The 21,440-nt window shown below is 42.0% G+C and overlaps 1 long non-coding RNA gene across 1 annotated transcript in view; it reads right to left on the minus strand.

Moving 5' to 3' along the window:
• Nucleotides 1-21,440, minus strand: part of LOC139109660 (uncharacterized) — a 149,097-nt gene that overhangs the window by 87,863 nt on the left and 39,794 nt on the right. The window contains exon 5 of the long non-coding RNA XR_011546868.1: nt 4,244-4,385. This is a non-coding gene — a long non-coding RNA (uncharacterized lncRNA). The remainder of the gene's footprint in view (nt 1-4,243; nt 4,386-21,440) is intronic.

Raw genomic sequence — 21,440 nt, forward strand, 5'->3', positions numbered from 1 at the left:
GGTCTCAATCTTACAGGATATGCCGCGAGGCTCGATGTGTACACATACATGCGTACATACAGGGTGGTCCGGTCGACTTTCCCACCCGAAATAACTTGCGCATTTAATTCGAAGAGGTGACTGAATTAAGTCCAATAAAAGCTGCGGTCAACATAACCCCATGACGGAATCGAATGTATATTTATTTCGTTTATCAAAAATTCTTATCAAGATAAATAATTTATTAAATAAACGATCGAATATAAAGATAATTTTGAAACAATCGCGATAGGTTTTAATCTTCCTTACTCTTTAGGCGCACGTTTTTGTTTATCGAGTCGAATTAGGTAATGACAATCGAATTAAATTTTAATAAACGAGACTATAAAACGTAATGGTAGGACAATCGTAAAGGGTTTACCCTATAGATTCACATATTTTACATGGGTATGTACATGGATATACGATGTCGGAAGAAGAGGGGGAGGAAAAAAAAAACGAGGAAAAGGAAGAGAAAGGACTTGGCCGAATCGTACCGGACGATTTTACCACCATGATTAATCGGCACCGCCTACTTATCGTGTTAGATTTAGACGGGATCGCAGAGGCGACCGGGCCTTGTATTTCGGACAACACAAAGGGACCCCGCGCGTTTGATTCATTGGGCAGCGAAGGATGCTCGACGTATCGACTTTGAACTTTCTCGGCCTAAACCTTTCGCCTCATTTTTTTTTTTTTTTTTATATCTTTTTTTTAACTAAAACCGTCTCAGTGTTACGAATGTTCAGAATTCCGCTCGTAAATTTGGAAAATTGTAAATCAAAAAATTAAGAATTCGTAGAATTGTCAAGAGCGTAAAAGCGACGGACATAAAGAGCATAATTGGCAGTAAAAAATGTAAAAACTCGCTAGAAACATATGAATATAAAAACATAACGTCGACTACTGGTGTCCTCTCGCGCTCGTAACATCTGATCGCTCTAAATTGTTAAAGTTAAATTAATACATTCGTTTATAAATCAATATTCCGAGCTTCCGTTTCATTCTACAAGATTTGCACTTTCTTTAAAAGTAACCACATGCGGCGGAACTTCGATTCGTAAACGCCCAACAGAACCTATTACAGTTCAGAAAACCGGGGAATTCCGAAAGTTTCGAATTTTCTCTGTGTAACAACTCCCGGTGTTGCAATCGACTCGTCAAGGATCTCTCTTGTGATTTCGCACACCCGAAGGTACGCCGCGCTGCTCAAAGCATATCGTACGCTATCTGCGGCTTTGTAAAAAGCGGACGCGCGCTTTCGTTCCGAATCGGGAAGATTCTGAAAACAGAGGAAGCGGCGCGGGTGAGATCGTTTTACGCGAGAAATCGGGAATACGCAGGGAAGCAAAAATGTCGGTGAAATGTCGAAGACGGGCGCACGCGTCGTCGTCGAAGCCGAAATCCGAATCATTAATCACCGTGTCCTTCGCTCGATCTACCGATTCTCTCCCAATTCTTTTTACTCCCCACCATCCCTCCCCCCGTCGCTCTTTCCCTTTCTCATAATATTTTTCTTTTCCTTTCTGCGTTTCTTCGTTCTCTTTATTCGCGGCTCGCAGAGAAGCGTCTTACAGCCGATAGCTCGGTGAATGATGTAGTCGTCGGATCGTGCCCGGCATTCGTCCTTTTGCTTTACGCTCCGCGAGAAATCCTGCGAAAGGAACTTCTGTCGAGATTTGCCGCCCGTCTAGCGATGCTAGCTTCTTCCAACGAGTTTTCACCCTTTCTCGGCGCACGTCGCAAGGAGGAAACTCATTACAAAAACTTGCCGAGTTACTCGTTTCGGGATCGTGACATGTTCCGAATTTAGTGGCATCGTGATACTGCGCGAATTTGTCGATTTTACCGTGGCGTATAATACGCCCTTTTAATTTACACGGCCGTAAGCTGCGTTTATATTAATTTTATTTAATTTTTTCCATCGGTAATTTTTAATTAAAAACTCCCGTTCATATTACCTTAATTCAGTATTATTTAATCGATTAACGATGATCTAAGAATATCGCGAAAACCTCGGCGGTTAAGCGAGCGTCAATTCGCAAAGGAATTAAGCTCTATATTCTCCTGGCTTCGCTGGCGCTTTTCACCTGCAAAAATGACTCGCGGCAACCTACGCCGGGGGTTGAATGTACAGACGGGAAATCCACCCCCGGCGGTTCGCGCGCGATTAAATAAGCGGCCGTATGCAATATCGGGAGCGTAAGCGATATCGGGAACGTGACCCAGGAATTAATCGCCGCAGCAAATGTCGCCATCGCGCCGTGCTTCCAGAATGATCGGAACTTTCTGAACTCGGGTCGCACCGGGACGGAGAAGGTCCGTGTGTATTGACAACGTTATAGTCAGCCCTCACGTACGTAGTAATTTGTGGCCAGTCGTACGACAGACGACTGGCCTAGGCGGCGTGCGGCTAGAAAACAGACGCAAGAGAAAGACGGCGATGTCGTTGCCGACAAGTCGGGCAGAAGAAGACGCAGATAGATCAAAGGGAAAAAGAGAAAGAGAGAGAGAGAAAGAGAGCGAGGGATGCGAAGGCGTGAGAGCACGATGGGTCCTATAATGCCACGGTGTTCGATGTGGGAACCATAACCCGGTCGAACGGCGATTAGTCCTGGGCCACCGCGTTGTTTACTCTGGACAGGTCCTGCCTGCCACCTAGTTTACGTTATTATATATGTCCGTCGAAACGGGCCCGTGCGCGGCCACCGACCGCCGGCGTGGATTTTGCTTGGCCCACCGCCGTAAGGCCCTTTTAAATCGCGTTCTCGGGGGGTCTAATGATTTCGCGGAGATCTCGTGTGGACCCGACTTGGTTGAAATATCCGTACGCGTGTGTGCGTCCTGTAAAATTCTATGTCTCGTCCGTCGCTCGACTCTATCACGGTACCTTATCGTTTTCGTATGGTTTGTAAAATGTATTTCTCTCTTTTTTTTTTTTTTTTTGAATAAATGTACGTGTTTAAAAATGAATTTTTACTTATGTTTTTATATATCATTTTCCAAATAACTTTATTAGAAATATTTATGCGAGAAGGAAAGAGATATATCTCTCCTGTGGATAACGCAGAGCGTACAGGAGAGCTCGCCAGATTAGGGCCTGAGTTATCATATTATAAATTATTCCTAGGGCACGAGATACTATCGCGCTCTCTTCTGTAAGTGAACTTTAGGAGCTCGGTTTCGAGCTTTCCGTCTAACTTCTTTCACGTAAGAAAAACATCGAGACAAGTACCCCGCGAAATGCAAGACTAAGTTTGTTATGAAAACGCTTGCCGTGATAGATTTTATTTTTAGAAAAAAAAAAAAAAGAATAAGCGGGGAAAAAAAAGGGGAAAAAAGAAAATTGTTTGAAGAGAATCATAAGTTAATATATGAAGAACTTTGAGAGGACGCACAACGTGACCCCGATGTGCCTCGGTGCAGCAGAGTAAACGAGCATTCGCAGAGTCGCGAAATGCAAGGAAAATGTCAGATAAGAAGGAATTTGTTCCTTCACAGTCGTAAGTGTTCCTGTTAGCAAAGTAAGGAAACGCAATTTTCTCGTACCCCGCCGTCTGATTGGAGTTTGAATAATAAATCGTTGAATGAACGCCGACTTTCCTTCTTCGCTAAACTAAGGTACGAGGACTGTGCGCGGGTGGACTTTTTTTTTTCTTTTTTTTCACGATGCTCAATCGGAAGGTTTTCTTTTTATCTTATTTTATTTTATCGCGAGCCACAGTCGTGTTGAAATTCGTGTCGTTTTCCCGGATATCGAAAATCAATTCAAAGCTCGGCATCCGAAAGAACTCGCAATCAATTTTCATCTATATTGAAAATTGCAAAAATATCTAATAATATGTAATATAGGTCGTGCGATAATACAAAACTAGGATTCGTGTATATTTAGCGGGCTCGAATATTCCTCGGCACTTTAATCCGTGAAATTGTCTCCGTCAATTTATGACGGCGCGTGTGACTTCGTCACAATTTTCTCTCGTTGAATTACAAAGAGATTATCCTGGCTTCTCCTTAAATTCCATACCTGGGTTTCGGTGAAACTCAAGTGAAAAATGAGAACCGGCACACATACGTAAGCATGTTACGCATATACAGATACATATGCGCGCGATCTTTTTCTTTTCTATCTTATGCGCTCTTCCCATTACAGTCGCGGTACTGTACTATTCTATCTCCTATCCTCTGGCTTACTTTATATGCATTATTCTTTGTAAATACGTACCTCGCCATTGCGCCATGCATTTAAAAAGATTTCCTAGACTGCAAATCTTATCGTCCGACAGCTCGCGGACGACTTTCATTTCCTGATGACGATCCTCTGGATCTTGAAACGACGCCGTCGCTCGTTTTTATGTAACATGCATCTGTAACACAAAAATAATACGAGATATGATTAGTCATTTAGAACTCGCTTATCTAATTAAGAACGGCCGAGAACAAATTCGCGTCATTCATAATGTTACCTCAAATTCTTTGAAAAGCCGCACTCTAAAGAGACGAGCAAACGTTTGAAAATAGGGAGGAAAAAAAAAGAAAAAAAAGAAAAAGGAAAGTGTGAACGAAAGAGAGAAAGAGGGAGAAGGGCAAAAGCGTGTCGTTCGAGAATACAGAATCCGTAAGGAAGACGATGGTCCGCGCGACAGTACCTTCCGACCTCCTTCGTGAGTTCGGAAGCTTTGGATCTACGCATACACATGCAAGTTGGCTTCAAGTAGATCTTGAATTTCTCACGTCCCGGCGGGAACGAGCCGGCAGCATTTGATCGTAGTGTGCGCAAGCAATGTTTGCCCAAATAATTCCCGAATTAGAAGGGATGTTTGAGCAAGAGTGAGAGCCTCGCGAGAGCGTGAACGTCACTGTTAAGCGATTCTGAGCGGAATGCCCATTCTCACGAGAAATTCTTTCAAGGATGCGACACGTAACGCACGATGCACATTATTATTACTTTGTATGTTTTAACACTGCTCGGGAAATTAATACGAATTTTTCCCCAAGAATTCTATAACGAGTAATGAATAAATAAATTAATAAATAAAATATATAGGCGGCATTAACGCCAATTCTTTGAGGTGGAGAATTGAAAACGATTGGACAGAAAGTCTGGCCGTTTTCTCCGGTAATATCGCCGGCGCAGTAAACTCGATAAGAATGCTAGGATAAAAAGTTACGGTAGCTTTATTTTATTACGAAAAGAACCGGTGCAAAATCCAAGCGGATACGTTCGGGGATGGATCGATTTATATAGGGTGATTCGAGAACCGCAATACCTGAAAAACGTATCTAGAGAATAAAAGTAAAGAGAAAAGGTCTCGATAAATAAAGGGCTCCCAAACCCCGTCGCTGCATGAAAGAGATGGAGCATGTTAATAGTAAAAGTAATAGATTCGGTTACCAGAAGAAAAAAAAAAAAAAAATTGCCTGACAGAGAAACGAAAACATTTTTATTTTAGAAGAATGTTATACGCGAATCTTGAGTAACAAAAAATGCCGGGCCTTTGTAAAAAGGAAAAAAGACAGTCGACTTATTTAATGCAATATTTTCTGCTTTACTTCGAAACACATTGAGATTTACGATTATGTGAATTTCCTTGGTTACTTTAACATCTTTTCCAGATAACGTACTTTTAAAAATAATTTCCTCCCGTGTCACCCGGCGTAAGATTCATTCCCTGTGTTGCGATTCGGCCCACTACTGCCGATCCTTGCGACCTCGCCGCCTTTTGCCAGCGGCTCTTACTGTCTTCAGGAACCATCAATCTTACTGAACCGAATGCACTGTCTTCGGTCGCGTGAAAAGTGCTCCTCGTCGCCACATCGCGTAACGCCCGCAGAAAAAGCTTCGACACTGCGAGAACGGGTTTTGCGCCTTAAAAGCTTCACTCCGACCAAACGAGAACAGTCAGTTTGACAGACGAGGGAATAAGTTCACGGCAAATTATTACATAAAGGATCTCTGCGCTGCAAGTACAAACCTCTTTTCGATACCTTCCAATTTCACGTCTAATTTCAAAACAATTAAAAAAAAAAAAAAAAAAAAAGAAGAAGAAAAAAGAAAAATAACCAGGGATAGATAGATCTTTGCAAATGCATCGCAATTTTTGCGGATTGTAGATTGCACTTGGATCGAAGGACATTTGTCTTCTCGGAGACGTTGCGAGAATCGCGCTCAATACGTCGATAAGACAAAGACTGGCCTTTATATGGAATCTTAAGAAAACTAAGAGATTGTCCGAAATTTACGATTCGCCACCGAGCTATCGCTTTTCTGCGCGATTGGTCGCGATCCTATTTGAGCTTACTGTCATACGTCTACGGGAAATTTCATAGAGCTTGAAAGTCTTCGGACAAAGGCCTACGACGGCTTGACGCCTTCTAAGGTGTATCACAGTATGCATGCGTGCCTGAAACCGAGACACGGAGGCACCTGGATGCCGATGAGGCCACCGTGAGCATCGATCAGAAATGATACTTCTTGTCCCTATACCTTTTACGGATTTAAAAATATATGTATACTCGCCAGCCGTCAAATCCTATCGCGTAACTTCCTTTCATATTCTTGTACGCTGCCTTCTTTGTAAACTTAATGAAAATTACGAGTTCCGTGGACTAATGAGGTTTAATAAGTTTTCCGCAAAAAAAATAAAAGAAATAATAATTAATTTAATTAATATAAATCAAATCCAAGAAGTAATAATAGATTTAAAAATTGGGAACTCAAACGGAACACGAGCACTCTATGGCACATAACTTGAATTACTTTTCTTTTAATTAAAAAAGTTTTTTCACGTTATTTCACAAAATTAAAGACTTCCTTGTAATAATAATATCGAGTATACCTACTATTAAAAATTATTAGATTAGAATATTCCGTGGAGCGTCTTTAATAAATTGTTAAATCTAAAGTAATAATTTTCGGTTATTGGAGTAACGAGAGTTCGGAATGAAGATCACGGGGTATGGGAGCATCGTCGAAAAGAGGAAAGAGAAAGGAAGAGAGAAAGAAGCGGTTTTTCAAGCAATATACCATAAACAGCCGAAGACAAGGCTGACTCTAAATGGTCGCGGACGGGAATCGCGATGCCACGTGTACGCTCATGCTCATAAGTCCCGGCATAGTCCGCGCCAGGCTATCTTTTCGACGAATCGTCCTTTTTTACGTCTGCACGCCGCTGAAACTAGCTTGCACTCTTCGCGAGGAACGGGCAGATGCCACGCGAGAAAGGAGACAGTAAAATGAACATGTACAGCACGGCCTTCAGCGTATAGTAAACGAAATGCAGCACGTTTGTGAGAAAAATTCGGGCACGGTGCGACAGCACGCAAGGTCACGCGATCCATTCTATCACGATCTTATTTATTTTTCGACAATGCTCAAAAAGTCAGGAAATTTCCGAGCTCTACAAACAAATCGTGACGGCTGAATTAAGAAGAAAAAAAAAAAAAAGAAAAACAGTTAAATAAAATTATATTGCATAAAAGTTTCAATATCACGTTGATCGAGCACGGAAGAAGTTCGTTGCTGAAAGGATTGGTTCCCGTGAAATCGCAATTAATCCTCTTGGTTGCACGAGTCCGGTAATACAATTAGATTTGATTGTACGTGAGTTTTGATACGATATGCGTAAATATACACGAGTGATAACTCAATATTCAAATGCAGAGATATAGAGAAACGTAGGAGATACGGCAGGTAGAGCAATATTCGTGCGCTAAAACACAAGGTTCTCATTTAAAACGATTAACATTTGATATTTCTTTTTTTTCCTCCCGCGTAAAAAAATAACTCGCAGATATTTCAAACGATGAAAACATAACGTCGAACGAAAGTAAAGCGCTATCACTTCGAAAAAAAAAAAAAATTAAAAATTAAAAAAAAAATAGAATTTGCCAGTGACTTTTCCGCATATATAGACGCATAAAAGATGCAGGCGGCGATGTGCACGTTGTGCAATCGTAACGGCCTTCCTGCATATTTGACCACCCGGAAGCGCTTCGTTACGCTAATGCCATCAATATCGGCATTTAGTGCGGAACGCTGAAGCTGCCATTGCGACAGAGCTGAAATTGCGCGTCATCGATCACGCGTTTCAACTATTGGATAATTATTAAACACGCCGTATTATTTATTGAAAAACAATCGCCGGAATACGGATGCGCGCGCGACGGTTCGTTTTGTTCCTGCCAAACTTGGGGAACGACGGAAAACACGTTCGCGAAGATGACGTATACAGGCAGGCTGCCTCTATCTGAAGAGGTATCGCGTTCCGCTTTGAAGGGACGTAATCAGGTCCGACACGTCCGGAAGTACGTGCCGACGCAAGCTCGTGAGGAACACCTTTGTACCCAAGGTACGCAAACCGGATGCACAACCGCCTCTTCCGTGTTCTTCTCTCCGTTTGCCCAGCTGCACTACGCGAGACTCTTACTTGGGACACCCTGTACACATATGTGTATGTAATTAAGCGCGAAATAAAAAAAAACCTGGCAAGTTAAAGCGTGTTCTTTGCGGCCTAGACGTCGCGGCGCAATTTATCAATTTTTATTAATATATAAATTTATTTAAAGAATGTGGCCACATTTTGTAGAAATTGCAAACAACGTTTTCCAAATGATAAAATATCACGAGAAGTGTCCCCGTAAATAAAATTCCCAATAGATCCATAGGAAGGAAGTCATTTGAAAAATGCGATTTCTTTGAACGTGTGAAAACCAGTCGTTCACCAACCAGCTTAGCACACTTTAAAGTACCATCGTCTCTAACCCTTTCGATCTTCGACGACCTTCTTGCCACAATATCCCACACGGATATTGAATGGTTCGGTGATTCGTGTTGATAGGCAATTTGCCAATTTCCACTTCATTCCACCCCCAACCTCGTTTCAGAATTCTGTAGCAGCATGCGGTCTCCCTCAATGATTCCGTTTCTTAGTCCCTTAGGTCGAATAAATTTTTCATTTAGATTCGTATATTTTTTTATGACCAGAAACTCCATCATTCCTTTCTCTAATTTTTTTACAACTTTTTTTTTTATGTATTTAAAAAAAAATAAGAAAGAAACAAATAAAAATAATTTCTAAAATAATATAGTTGACGCAGTTCACCGCTACAAAGAAAAATTAAGAAAAATGCTTTAATTTGCCACCTTTTCTTTTGCTTTTTACGTGAATCGTTTAATTATGCAAATCATATTTTTCCGCAGAAGAATTAAAATTCACATCCGTTTTGCATAGGACCGAGGAAAATTATTTCACTTTTTAAATCATGGAGATAAATATTACATACACATCTCACTGTAATTTACAGCCATTTCATTCGTACGAGTATTTCGTCTTATTTTCTCATAATTACCAACGCCAAACAAACGAACATAGTGAAAAGAGAGGAAAAACATTTCTGTCAATTACGTATAATTGATAACCGTTTGGTTTTATCATTTTTATTTAAAAACATTTTTAATTGCCTATAATTCGCATCATGTCGAAATAAAATTCCATTAATAATTCCGTATGTCGTATACCTCACGGAAAACTCATCTATTATACATGATGGGATAAAGTAGTATACGCGAATATTTGTAAAATAAACGCATTGCATGAAAACACCTTTAGCTGAAAATTACGTCAACCGCATGATAAGCTGTGCTTGTTATCCGTTACTATGCATACGCGTCGATCGCGTGGCTTTTGCCCAAACTCCATTTAAAATATCTGATATTCGTCGCGCTACCAAAATTTGCATGAGTGGTTACTGCGCCGATGTAATTTGTGGATTAAAGTCAGTAGTTTCTAATTATCGAATTAGCCCGATCGCTTGATGAAATTGTTTAATCATCGATTTACACGTTTACTTTGCATATTATGCTGACGAATCAGAGAACATTGGCAAATTCATTGAGGCTGGACGATATTTTGGCTTTTCCATTCATTTAATACTGTAATATTTCAAGATCTCTTTTTTTCCTCCCCTCCCTCCCCGCCGGGATTAATTAATATCGCCGTATGGAGAGCACAGTTTATTTTCGGCCTCATCAAACGCGATCACAATTTGATGTAATAAAAATATTATCGCGCGCGTTGTAATATTTATTTTAAATTCATGAGAGCTTCACTGACAAAGCGGACTGATTGCAGCATTTTATAGCGAAATTATTTTTATAATACTTAGCACATTACAAAGGTTACTTTCTGTGAAATACGGAATATTGAAAAACGTAATTCGTAAATGTGTTATTTGAAAAAATATGAAATATATGTACGAGGTATTTGTTAAATTGAAATAACAGTGTCGCTAAACTCCGCGCATTAAATCGGCGAGTAAGAAATTTTATTTGAACGTTCGCATGAGAAACCATATGCGTATTACACGTGGATAAGTAATGTTAATGAAAAAAAGATAAGCATAGTTTGCAATATCGTCGATTAGAGTTGCCGAGCTATAATTTTTCGACAGCTGATAATTGCTATCGTAACTCAAAGTAACATAAATGTAAAAGCCAGTCAGTATCACAGAAAAGAAATAATTAAATCTCTAAATCTCCTTCTTAAAAGAGAGGCTTCTTTAACAAACTAAAGTTTAACTTGAAACAAAATGCATGTCGACATCTATTGGAATGTCATCCAACCCCAATCGAGTCTTTACTAAAATATTAATTAAAATTAAAGAAAAAAGATTTAATATTCAATTATAATTTTATTTCTTTTGTAAAGAATAATAAAGGTTTTTTTTTTAATTATTCTCTTCAAATTCTTAAATAAATTAATTAGATATTTTGTACTAAATTTAGTTTGGACGTACAACCCCTGTTATCAGAAAAAGTTCTATTAGAAAGTCTCGTGGTTAACCGTGGATAAGGTAGAGTTTCCGTTTGGGAAATTTCTGTTTCAACAGTACCTCGTGCGGCCAACTGCGGCTCGGTTACTGACATTCGGTGCGTATCCTGCGGTCGAATATTTCTTGCAAAAATTCATACGACCGAAAAATATTAAAACTTCCTAGCAGACTTCATCATCGACAACTGATGCAAACGCGTGCGGATGTAATATATTATTTTTTTTTTTTCCCATAATAAAATGATAATCCTCCTTTTCACTATGCTCCCTTCGGTTTTAATCAATATTATTCAACAAACGATCTCGCGAATTTCCCTTGAAAAACAACGAATATCCAAGCCCTCGTTAAGCAATCAGGCAGTCATTCCCGCGCGAGAGGGCAAAAATCGACGACGGGGGGGTAAGAATACGGCGAGAGTGAAGGACAGTCTCCACGGCGTGACACACGACTTCGTATGCCGCGGAAACGCGTTATTCAAATTTTATATTCGATTATGCAAATTAATATGAGACGCATAAAACTGTCTCTGGAATTCGTCGGACGGTGAGGAAGGAAGAATGGGGAATTGTACGGGGAGAGAACGATTTTTATGTTTCTTCGGAAACAAAAGTCTGCCGGCGCCAATTTATCTCTTTCTCTCCTTGATCTCCTCCCCTTGAATCCGACCCCCTCTCCCTCCCCCCACCGTTACCCCCCGGCCGTTCTTTGGCTCGCTGATGCCGTAACTTCTGGCGATATGCCCTTGCTTCGCAAAGGGGTGGAAGTATGAAAAGGGGGTAACGTCGGTTCTCTTCGACACGTCGTGCATATGTCTTCCGGAAACGAGAAATATTGCGGCGGCAATGTCGCAAGGCATGCATCCAACTTTACAACTTTCATTGCGCCGCTAAGCATCCCCATCCCTCTTTCTCTGTCTCTCGCTCTCGAAGTTTTAGAATAACAGCTGATACGTTCGCATGATTATTTCTGATTTGTTATCCGCGCGAAATTGAACAAGATTTTATAACGATGAACGAAGTAACGGGACTTTCTTTCTTTTTTTTTTTCTCTTTCAATTTTATTTTTTAACTACAACAAACGACTTCGCAATTAATTTTCATCAAACTAACATAAAAGTTAATTACAACAAATAATAAAATATTTATTCTACCTTTTCGAAAGAGAAACATATTTTACGTTCGTTGAAAGGAAACGTTCGCGTTCGCTGTTCGTTCACTAAGCGTGTACGCACCTAAAAAATTGATAAAAGCACGTCGCGAAGACGCCCGCCGCACCTGATGTCCCGTTTGAGTTTTTCGGTCGGAAGTATTGAGGATATCTTGACGTTTTACGCGCCAACGATGGATTTCGACGGCGTCAGGATATCCAATTTCAACGCCGGCTAGAATAAAGCGTGATATCGCTCCGCGCGAACGTGATGGATGCATTTAGATTGCGCTCAGTAAATCGAGTTCAACGTAGACGTTACCGCGGCGTTCTGCGCGAGAGACAAGGAGAAAGAGAGAGAGAGAGAGAAGCGGGGTGGCAGAGAATGGAGGGATTTTAACGAAATCGCGGTGATGCCATGCAAATGGCCCGGTAACAGCTTCCGCGCCTGTATTCTCCGCGCGGCGGACACGCCGACTGTGTTGTGCACGGCGCAGCTTAACTCAATTCCATACATATTTTAACACCGGCAAAACCGTAAGAAAATTGCGTGATATGCATAAACGACTTCGCAAACTCGGTTACAAAACGGGGGATTGCGCGCCCGTGTCACGCGCCCGGCCCCTCCATGCAAAATTATTTCGAGCGGAGTTGTAATCGGAAGCCTTTTTTCCCGGTTTTAGCCCGGCGATAGCCGACGGACATTTGCATTTTTTTTTTTTTCGACAATTACCGCTAAAATAAATAGGGACCATCGATTGCGATTAGCTCTGGACTTCAATTTTGAACGCGGTATATTTTAATCTTGAGAGTAGGTAATCGAAAATTTGACAGATGAATAAAAGTCTGCAAAATAGGTTTCGTTAAACTTGCTACTAAATTTACGAATGGAATTATATTAAACTAAAAATTAAAATTGCTGGCGGAGTTCTTCTTTTTCTCGTCAATAAAAAAGGCTAGATATTTTTTTTATTTTTTTTTCCCTCCCGTAGAATCGAGGCAGAATCTATTGTTTCGAATATCTTAAATTATTACGACTGTAGACTGAGAGTTTATTATTACGTGAAGTTTTTAATGCCGCGCTAGTCGTGCTATCGAGCGTTCTGATAATACGACGAGGCTTGTATTACTAAAATAAATCCCCGCCCCTGCCGTGCTACAATGAAACTCGTGCATTACACGTTTTGCATTGTTATATATCACGCGTGTACATGTGCGCACCGAGAATGAAAGAACGTTGAGCTCGATAACGATCCGACCTACGACCGTCCAACTCGAGTCGCATCCGGAGGATGAATCGGCCTGGCGCGGCACAGAAGAGCAACGTGCAGCGGCCACATTAAATTATCTATCGCGCAATTATTCATTTATGCTTATTCGCCTTGATACACACGCGGATCTTGAATTATTACCGGCTTAACCGGATTTTTAATTCTAACGTATTACCATACTTATCGTACCGTACGAGCGATTCACGTCTCGCCGAGCCAAGCCAAGCCGATCCGCCCGCCTTTTTGGCATGTTTCTCATTAAAATCTCTAAAATGAGGAATACAATTTTTTTTCGCGCATACCGTTTAAAAGAAATATTACTTCTGGATGTAAAAAAAAAAGTTAATAATAAAATAACTAAATAAAGTTTGTCATTTGAACACAATAGTCGATTAATTTTCTACGCTTTGCAATTTCATGTCAATTTTTAAAAAGAAAAAGTATTTTTATAGTTTTTATCATTGTATAATAAAAATAATTGTAAATTGCATAAAAATAAAAAAAAATAAATAAAAAAAATTGTTTGCTTGAAAATTGTAATTTTAAAGCTGATCTAGTGTATGTTAGAGATTTAGTAAGGAGAAGTTGGGTCCCTCTTGTGCACAGCATCTACGGTGGTTGGTTGCAAGGAAGGCATATTTAGTACATAAATCAAAGCCCGAGTGGCCCTTGCTGGAGGCTAGGAGTTTATATGCTAATATAAGGTGGAGCACACTGTACGCTGGTCGCCATCTTGACCGCAATGTAGCGTCTTGAAAATTTACAGCGTAGAATGTTCCGAGATTACCAATATGGCTATTTGTTTTTTTCTTTGTTTTTTTTTAATATAAAAAAAAACTTTTTAAATATTTTAAAATTATTTTTATTTTTATTTTTAAATCTCTGATACGCGATAAACTTTTTAGTGAGCGAAAGTACGTTTTACGCGGCGTACGGTTTGTGAAAAAATTTTACTTGACTCTTTTCCTAATTATAAAAAATAACTGTATAAAAAAGTACGCAATAATGCGTAAATGTAACGAAGAATTATACGTATATGCGACACGGAAGGAGTCGATTAAACAGTCAATTTGCTTTGTAATGGGAAGAGAATACATGGGACTTATTTCAAATTGCGCACGTTCGAACCGCCTTCGCGGCGCGGTCATAAAAATGAAAAACGGTTCCCTGAGTCCGGCGTATTTTGTATGCTAACACAAAATCGAGCACGCTGTAGGGGCTCCGCCATCTTGACTATGATAACGTCTTGTCGGGTACGGGGGCAAGAGGTGGTAGAAATATTCTCCGCGCTCGAGATTACCAATATGCCCGCGACACGGCGAGTCCATTCTTTCTCGGCGAACGAACAGAGTTACCGTCTCGATATTTCCGAAACTTGCCGCAGTTGAAATATATCGTCCCTTCGCTTTGTGTACCATAAAGTTTTCACGTCGAACTTATCAACGGGGGATGGAAGCGTGGGCTACACGATAAGAGATTTTATTTTTCGAAAATCTATTGGCGAGACGTCTAACGGCTTAAGCAATTGTTCTTTTTCTATCAAAATGATATACCTGTTACCACATTGATGCATGTAACAAGTACGATTCACTAAATATCTTTTGTACCTTTTTTTAAATAACAATTTATTGGCTACGTAATAAAACTCGTAATATTCTGCAAGGAATTGATCCGAATGTTCAAATTTACTTATAAAAAAGGTATTTGCCTCGGTCAATCGTTGATAATAGGTAAAGTACGCAAACTCGGGGATAGAATGAGCGCGGGAGGCGGCGCTACATCGAGTTCAGCCCTAAAGCCCCGAGATCCAGACGTGCTTTCTTCGTCTCGGCCTTTAATAACGACGTTATGGCAAACATTTAATTAAACTTGTAACAACGCACCTCTTCCCCCTGCCCCTTACTCGCGGCTAAGGGATTCTCTGCCGTTGCTATGCGCGGAGCGTAGAGAAATCCGACTACCCCCCTCCGTGTCACGGCGTCGTAAAGGCGATTGCTGGTTTGCTGCGCCGTGTTTCGTAATACGGGCATCTTCGTGTTCGTGTTACGACCCGTCGTTTTCTTATCTCGACCCAGACGAACGTGTCATCTGGTCCCCGGTGCTTTTTGCCACCGCCAAATGCCCTCGCCCGACCGCAGCTTCCCGGTGAGCAACAGAAGATTCGACTTCCTAATACGGGATCCACGAAATCCTCACAAATATCGCACCTGTTCCCATATGGACCATCTAACGTCTACTAGGTTACTCTCGTCCGCAATCAATTAGCGTTAGGTATTTAAAAGATCACGGCTCTGAAGCGCGCAACTCATATGTCCTCGGAAGACGTCGGTAAAATTCGCAATATCCAATAAAAGTATAAAAAAGATCGTCTTAACGATAAGAATTAGAATAACGAAAGGGGTAAAAGTAATCGGAAACGTTTAAAGAGATAGTAACACCGCCGGCCTTCCAGGATTCGTAGCTTCGCAAATTAAAGTCGTTTAATATCAGCGAATATTTCATTTGCACTCCTGCGTTTTATGAACTCCATTGAGAAACGTTAAAACTAGAGATCTGTGATCTCGCACGCGCGAACTGAGGACGACCCAGGCCAGCGTGAGAAAAATTCGATTCCGATCCAAGGAATTCAGATACAACGATTCCATTTTCGCGAATAATGACAGAAAGTTAATAAAGGGAACCGTGTCTCCTCCCAGTCTCTCGGATCATTCGACAATGGAAAAAAAAGTCTTTCGTCCCTGCTTAAATATGTCCGACCGCAAAGCAATAAAATATCTTTATCTTACTCGTGCCATTACCCCCTTGATTCGGAGGGTTCCAATTTACATTTCTATCGGGGGGGCTTCGGCAAGATAAGTCCATTTAAATAAATTAGTAATGCTATCTCCCGCGCCTCGGAGGTGTAGAGGCGGGGAGGAGGGGCGGATTAACTAGTATTTTATCAATTTTCGCTGCGATTCGTTACGCGGCGCGGCGCGATACCGCTCTTTTCGTTTCGAAATCTCGTTTCGATCGCGTGTTCTCGCGCGTTACGCTGCGATGAATCACGTTGTCTGAAGTGTTTAGATTTTAGATGATCGTTGTACAAAAAAGAAAAAAAAATAACAAGAAAATTACGTAATAGAAATTTTTTGTTACTTTGACATAATATTTCCTGACATATTAAAAAAATGTTTGATAACTTTTAAGAATATTTTAAAGAGCGTATTTTTCAGCGTTGCGTACGCGCGGTACGTGCAATGAATAGCAATAAAAACCTAAAAAAAAATATATATATATTGCAACTCGCAGTTTACGTAATTAAGGTAACAATATCGCTGACATTCTGCATCTTTAGTGGAATCGGAAAAAATGCATGAAGGGGGTTACTGGAAAAGGGGGACGCAGGGAGAACACACGTTTAATTTTTCAAAACGGACGCACGGCAAGCCTTTTTGCGGGCCGTGGGCGTCTCTACACGCAATTGCCTTTCCCTTCGTATGCCGGCCTGTGTTGGTAGGACAATATAATGGGGCATAACAACGGCGTTAACACGCAGTGGCCGACCCCGGACACGACCCGCGACCCACCCCGAATGAAATACACCTCTGATAATTACTAGAAATTAATGCGGCAGCCTTACACATACCACCCATTGTGAGCGAACGGCGTGCGAGTTTAACCGGCGGTCGAGTTTACGCGACCTCGTATTTACCTGCGTTAGGGGCGGTAATCGCCACGATTCTAACACCAGATTAGCGTGGCTCACTCGTATTAATTACCTCTGCTAGCTAACAGGAAAATAAAGCACGTCCGTAAAATAAAACGGGAGAAAGACCGGCAATACGAAACGGATCACGTTTTTAGCCTTCGCGTGTCATATTATTAGTAATCTAATGTGCTTAATTTTAAAGAAACTGCGTTCTTTATAAAAAAAAAGAAAATAATTCGAAGCTGTTCTTTTTAATACTAATTTAATAAAAATACGTATCGATACAAGATATATCTCTTGTATCTATTAAGTTATTTAATATTTTTCACGTTACGTTGCATCTCTTTGTAATCGAGAGCCGATGAACACGTATGATTAGGAAAGACAAAGCGCGCGCGCGACGGTGACACAGAGAAGATCGTTAAATCAGAAAATTAAAATCGGCGGCGACAACGAAGCCGGACCATCCGCTGCTCGTGCAGAGGTGGCTTTTGCACGGTAGGGCACAGGCGGTTCGCGGGGCCGGGGACGGGATGTATTAAAGCTGCGGCCGGAACCATAGCGGAGCAGATAGTTTAATGTGAATTTATTGCGATCGAGATATCGCGGCCGGCCAGAAAGCAGAGTCGCGTGCTACGCGCACGCCGTCGTGCCGATAGCCGACTGCGGTAATGCTCGCGGTGCTCGGGTCCATTGTGAGCGACTTCAAACTGACCCCAAATCGTTCGAAATGAGCCCGGACGGCCGGCAAGGCAATGAGACACCGAGGGGAAGATCGCGGGCGACCGTTTTTAAAATGGGGAGACTCTATCGCGGCATCAAAGCGCGCAGGCACGTGCTGCGTCTCTCCGAGGGTGGTTGCGCGTGATTTGTCTTCGACAGATTTTCTGCCGCGACAAATTTGCGTCCCGCGCGCACGCCGGCGAACGCTCAAGCGATAGACAAAAGGCCGAAAAACTGCCCGGAAAATGCCCCGAAGAAATCACTGCTCGTCATTCGACGCGTGGTCACCGGATAAACTTTGTTTCTCTATTTCTCTGTTCGGAAGCTTTAAATTTATTTTTGAACGGTGCTCTTAAGAATAATACTTTTTAAAAGAGAGCGCAGTTTCGTTTCTCGCGACGATCCTTGAAAGATCCAGGCTTTCGTGACTCGCGACTCCGGTTCACCGGCGCACTTTCCGCCTTTCGCGTTTCTTGGATCCGCAAGTGTCTTCTTCAAATGCGGTCGCGTTGGACGTGCCCCCCCTTCGTGATCGTATATCACATTACTTTAATTCATATGGTAATTCACGCGGCTCAGCCGCTATGCCGACTCGCCGAAAACTTTCGGGGACAATACGAGGGACAATGCCGGAGGGGGGTGTGTGTCGGCGGGGGTGACAGAGGAGGGGGACATTGGGCACATAGAGGTGACTGCGGAGGGTACCAACGGGGCCATTGGAGGCGAAGGAAGCGGGGGAGAGGGTTCGACAGTGCGAACGCGATATTGAATTCGCCCCCTGGCGACGTGCCTGTTATCGACAATGTCCGACCGCTGGACCGGAAGCCATTTGCTCGCTCTGTGACGAAATTTATGAAAGTTTCCAACGCTCTCGCGGTGGACAATTGTCGGCGAGAGAGACGGAGAGAGAAAGAGAGAAGAGAGAGAGCGCGCTTACGGTAGAACGTGCGCTAGGTGTCTGCTCGTACGAGCATCGTCGCCTGGAACATGTTCCCTTGGTTTAGTACCGCTAGCGTTACGTCACAGCGAGGAAGGATCATCTCGATTGAGAGTTGCCTACGAATTTTTTTCGGTAAGAAAATTTCTTTTTACGCCCGGCGTATTTCCGACGTCTGAAAATATCGAGATTAATATAATTATGGAAAACGTGATTGTCTCTCCTCGACGTTAATGATTCGTGAATTATTTGATTAACGAGTCGCGAAATAATGAAAATAAATATTAGTTATTGTATTCAAATTAAAGGAATGAACCAGTGACAAAGATAAATTTGATAATAATCTTTTAATCGGGGCAATTTCGTAAAGCTCACATAATTCGTCTCTATTTACGCGAGAGGCCAAAAGTCGCGGAACAATCTCGGTGGCTACTCCGTGGCGAGCAATCATAGACATGAATTTCCCATTAGGGGATGGAAACCGCGGGTCAATCCGCGACAAATCCATATGCCGAAAAGCGTGCTATCCAATCTGAAAGTGGCCGGTTAACGCAAACAGCTTATGCGCCATACGTTGCATGCGTATACATGCACGTGCATGTGCATGCATATCATCGTGTCTTCGATCACGAGCCATGAAAACCACTGAGGGAAATGAGTATTACCGCTCATGAATTTCGATGCTTCTTCTCTCTCTTTTTTCTCTCATTTAAAAAAAAAAAGTGATAATATTCCGTTTTCACTAAAAATCTTGTTACTTCGTTTACTGTTTGTTTTTTATTATAATTTTCATTATTTAAAGAACTAAATTAACGATTTCTCAATTAATTCGTTATTTCTAATTGTGTGATTCGGGAGCCAATTTATTTAGAAATTCAGATATTCCTTGCGAGAAAAAGCTTATTTTCTAGAGGAAAATCTTTTCGGCACATCCGGTTTCGGTGTTTCAGCACGCGAGGAAATTGACCGGTCCGCCATATGCGTCGACTCTCGTGCGCGCAGCAAAAGGTGGCGACAACGGGGTGCGAGGGTGGCAGTATGACAGAGAACGCGGGGAGCAGAGAGGCGAGGAGGAGGGAGACCGGAGTGTTCCCGCATTACAAATTTAATCTTACAAATGGATCCGAAAACTTGGAAACAATGGAATATATGAAATGCGGCCGCGTATATCATGCCAGTGGAGACGCGGGGTAGTTCCGACGGCAATATTGTCAGGGCCGATCCATATTCTCCGAAAGCGCGACGGCGAGAGGGCTGTCGGGGGGTTAAAAGGGGGGGCGAAAGTGGTTCCCGCCCGGGATGGGGCAGGACGGGCAAGCGGCAAAACATGCTTCTGGCACGACAAGAAGCCGCGCACCGAGGTAGACGCACGGTTCCTGTCGCATTCGAATCGTGTCGCACAAATGCCCGGTATAAGCAGCCTTGTTTCTTCGTTTCCGATAACGGAGAGATGATTTTTCCCCGCGAACCGCAATAGCAAAGGCTTCATCGCGAAAATTCGAACGGTTAACCCCGCTGCGTTTTCTCGAAGACAAACTATTTCGTTGAGAGCAGGAAATATTGCGAATACGTATGAACATCCATATTCATTTTCCATCAGAGATTATTATTTTAATTATATTAAATTTAATTAAGAAGATTATACATAATGTATATTTTACGTGTAATTACAAAATAATCTGATGGAAAATGAATTTAGAGACACTCATATACGTTTACGTTATTTTATAAAGTTTACGCACGTGTCAATCTACAGCAGAAAATAAAAGATTAACGCAACTGAAACTGATATAGAAAATATTCTCTAACGTAATCGTCTCATTCGCCTCGGTAATCGGTAATCGGCGGTTAACTTTATGTTTAACGCAAAGAATCGGGCGGCGCAATCTGCATTTTGCTCACTCGGTTCAATTTATTATTACAAAATCGAAATCGTTGAAGGTCCGCGTTCAGTAATTCATAAAAGTCGCGACTAATTCAACGCGGAAACTCGCTTGCGATCGAAGTGCGGTATCCGTGTTCGGCGTAATACTCAAAGAGGAATCTGCGTTCGAGAAGTTAGTGTAGCGAAATACCTGTCTCGCGACTTCGAGGATGGGGAGAAACACCGGGGGATGGTTTTCTCGGTGCCCTCGACTTCGTGTATCCACCTACCTACATCGGCGGTTTCCTTCCTGCGGGACTACCGCTTGCGGTGTCCCGCGGGGAATACATACCAGCTCGACAATTCACAGGAGTGTGACTGGGCGAGTCCCAGGAAGCGTGTGCTTTGCTAACGATGACAAACTGCCCCGTTCTAAGACGCCATATTTATGCTAATCTCGGCGCAAGGGTAGAGGAGCCCGCCGCCTCGAACCTACGAATTTACTCGCGTCCTTGTGCCCCCCTCGGCGCTTCCTGTCGCCTCCACCCCCTTCCTACCCTTCCTTCGGAACGTTAGGATGTTCCGCGACCGGCGATTCCGCGCGACGTCGAAAATTCGGTGAATTACGGATTTCGCGAGCGCAGAAGTTAAGTTCCTGTTTTATCTCCCCGTCATTTACTTGTAAAGCCAAATTCTCTGATTAAGAGCTCGTTATAAAGTTCGACAGTCTTTCTACGACAGCTAATTAGAATTAAATTATAATTTTGACAATATAGATACGTAAAAACAAATCTCACTTTAAATACTACAAGTGCGTTAATAATTTTTTCACGTGTATATTACGTTTATACCAATTAATCTGTATATGAATCATAAGGAATTATTGCGTAGATTTTCTCGAAATAAAATCTTCTTTCTTACTCGAAAGGATCCGCTCGATCCGTGTTATTACGATCG

This window comes from Cardiocondyla obscurior, linkage group LG18 (genome assembly GCF_019399895.1).
Source record: "Cardiocondyla obscurior isolate alpha-2009 linkage group LG18, Cobs3.1, whole genome shotgun sequence".
Lineage (NCBI taxonomy): Eukaryota > Metazoa > Arthropoda > Insecta > Hymenoptera > Formicidae > Cardiocondyla > Cardiocondyla obscurior.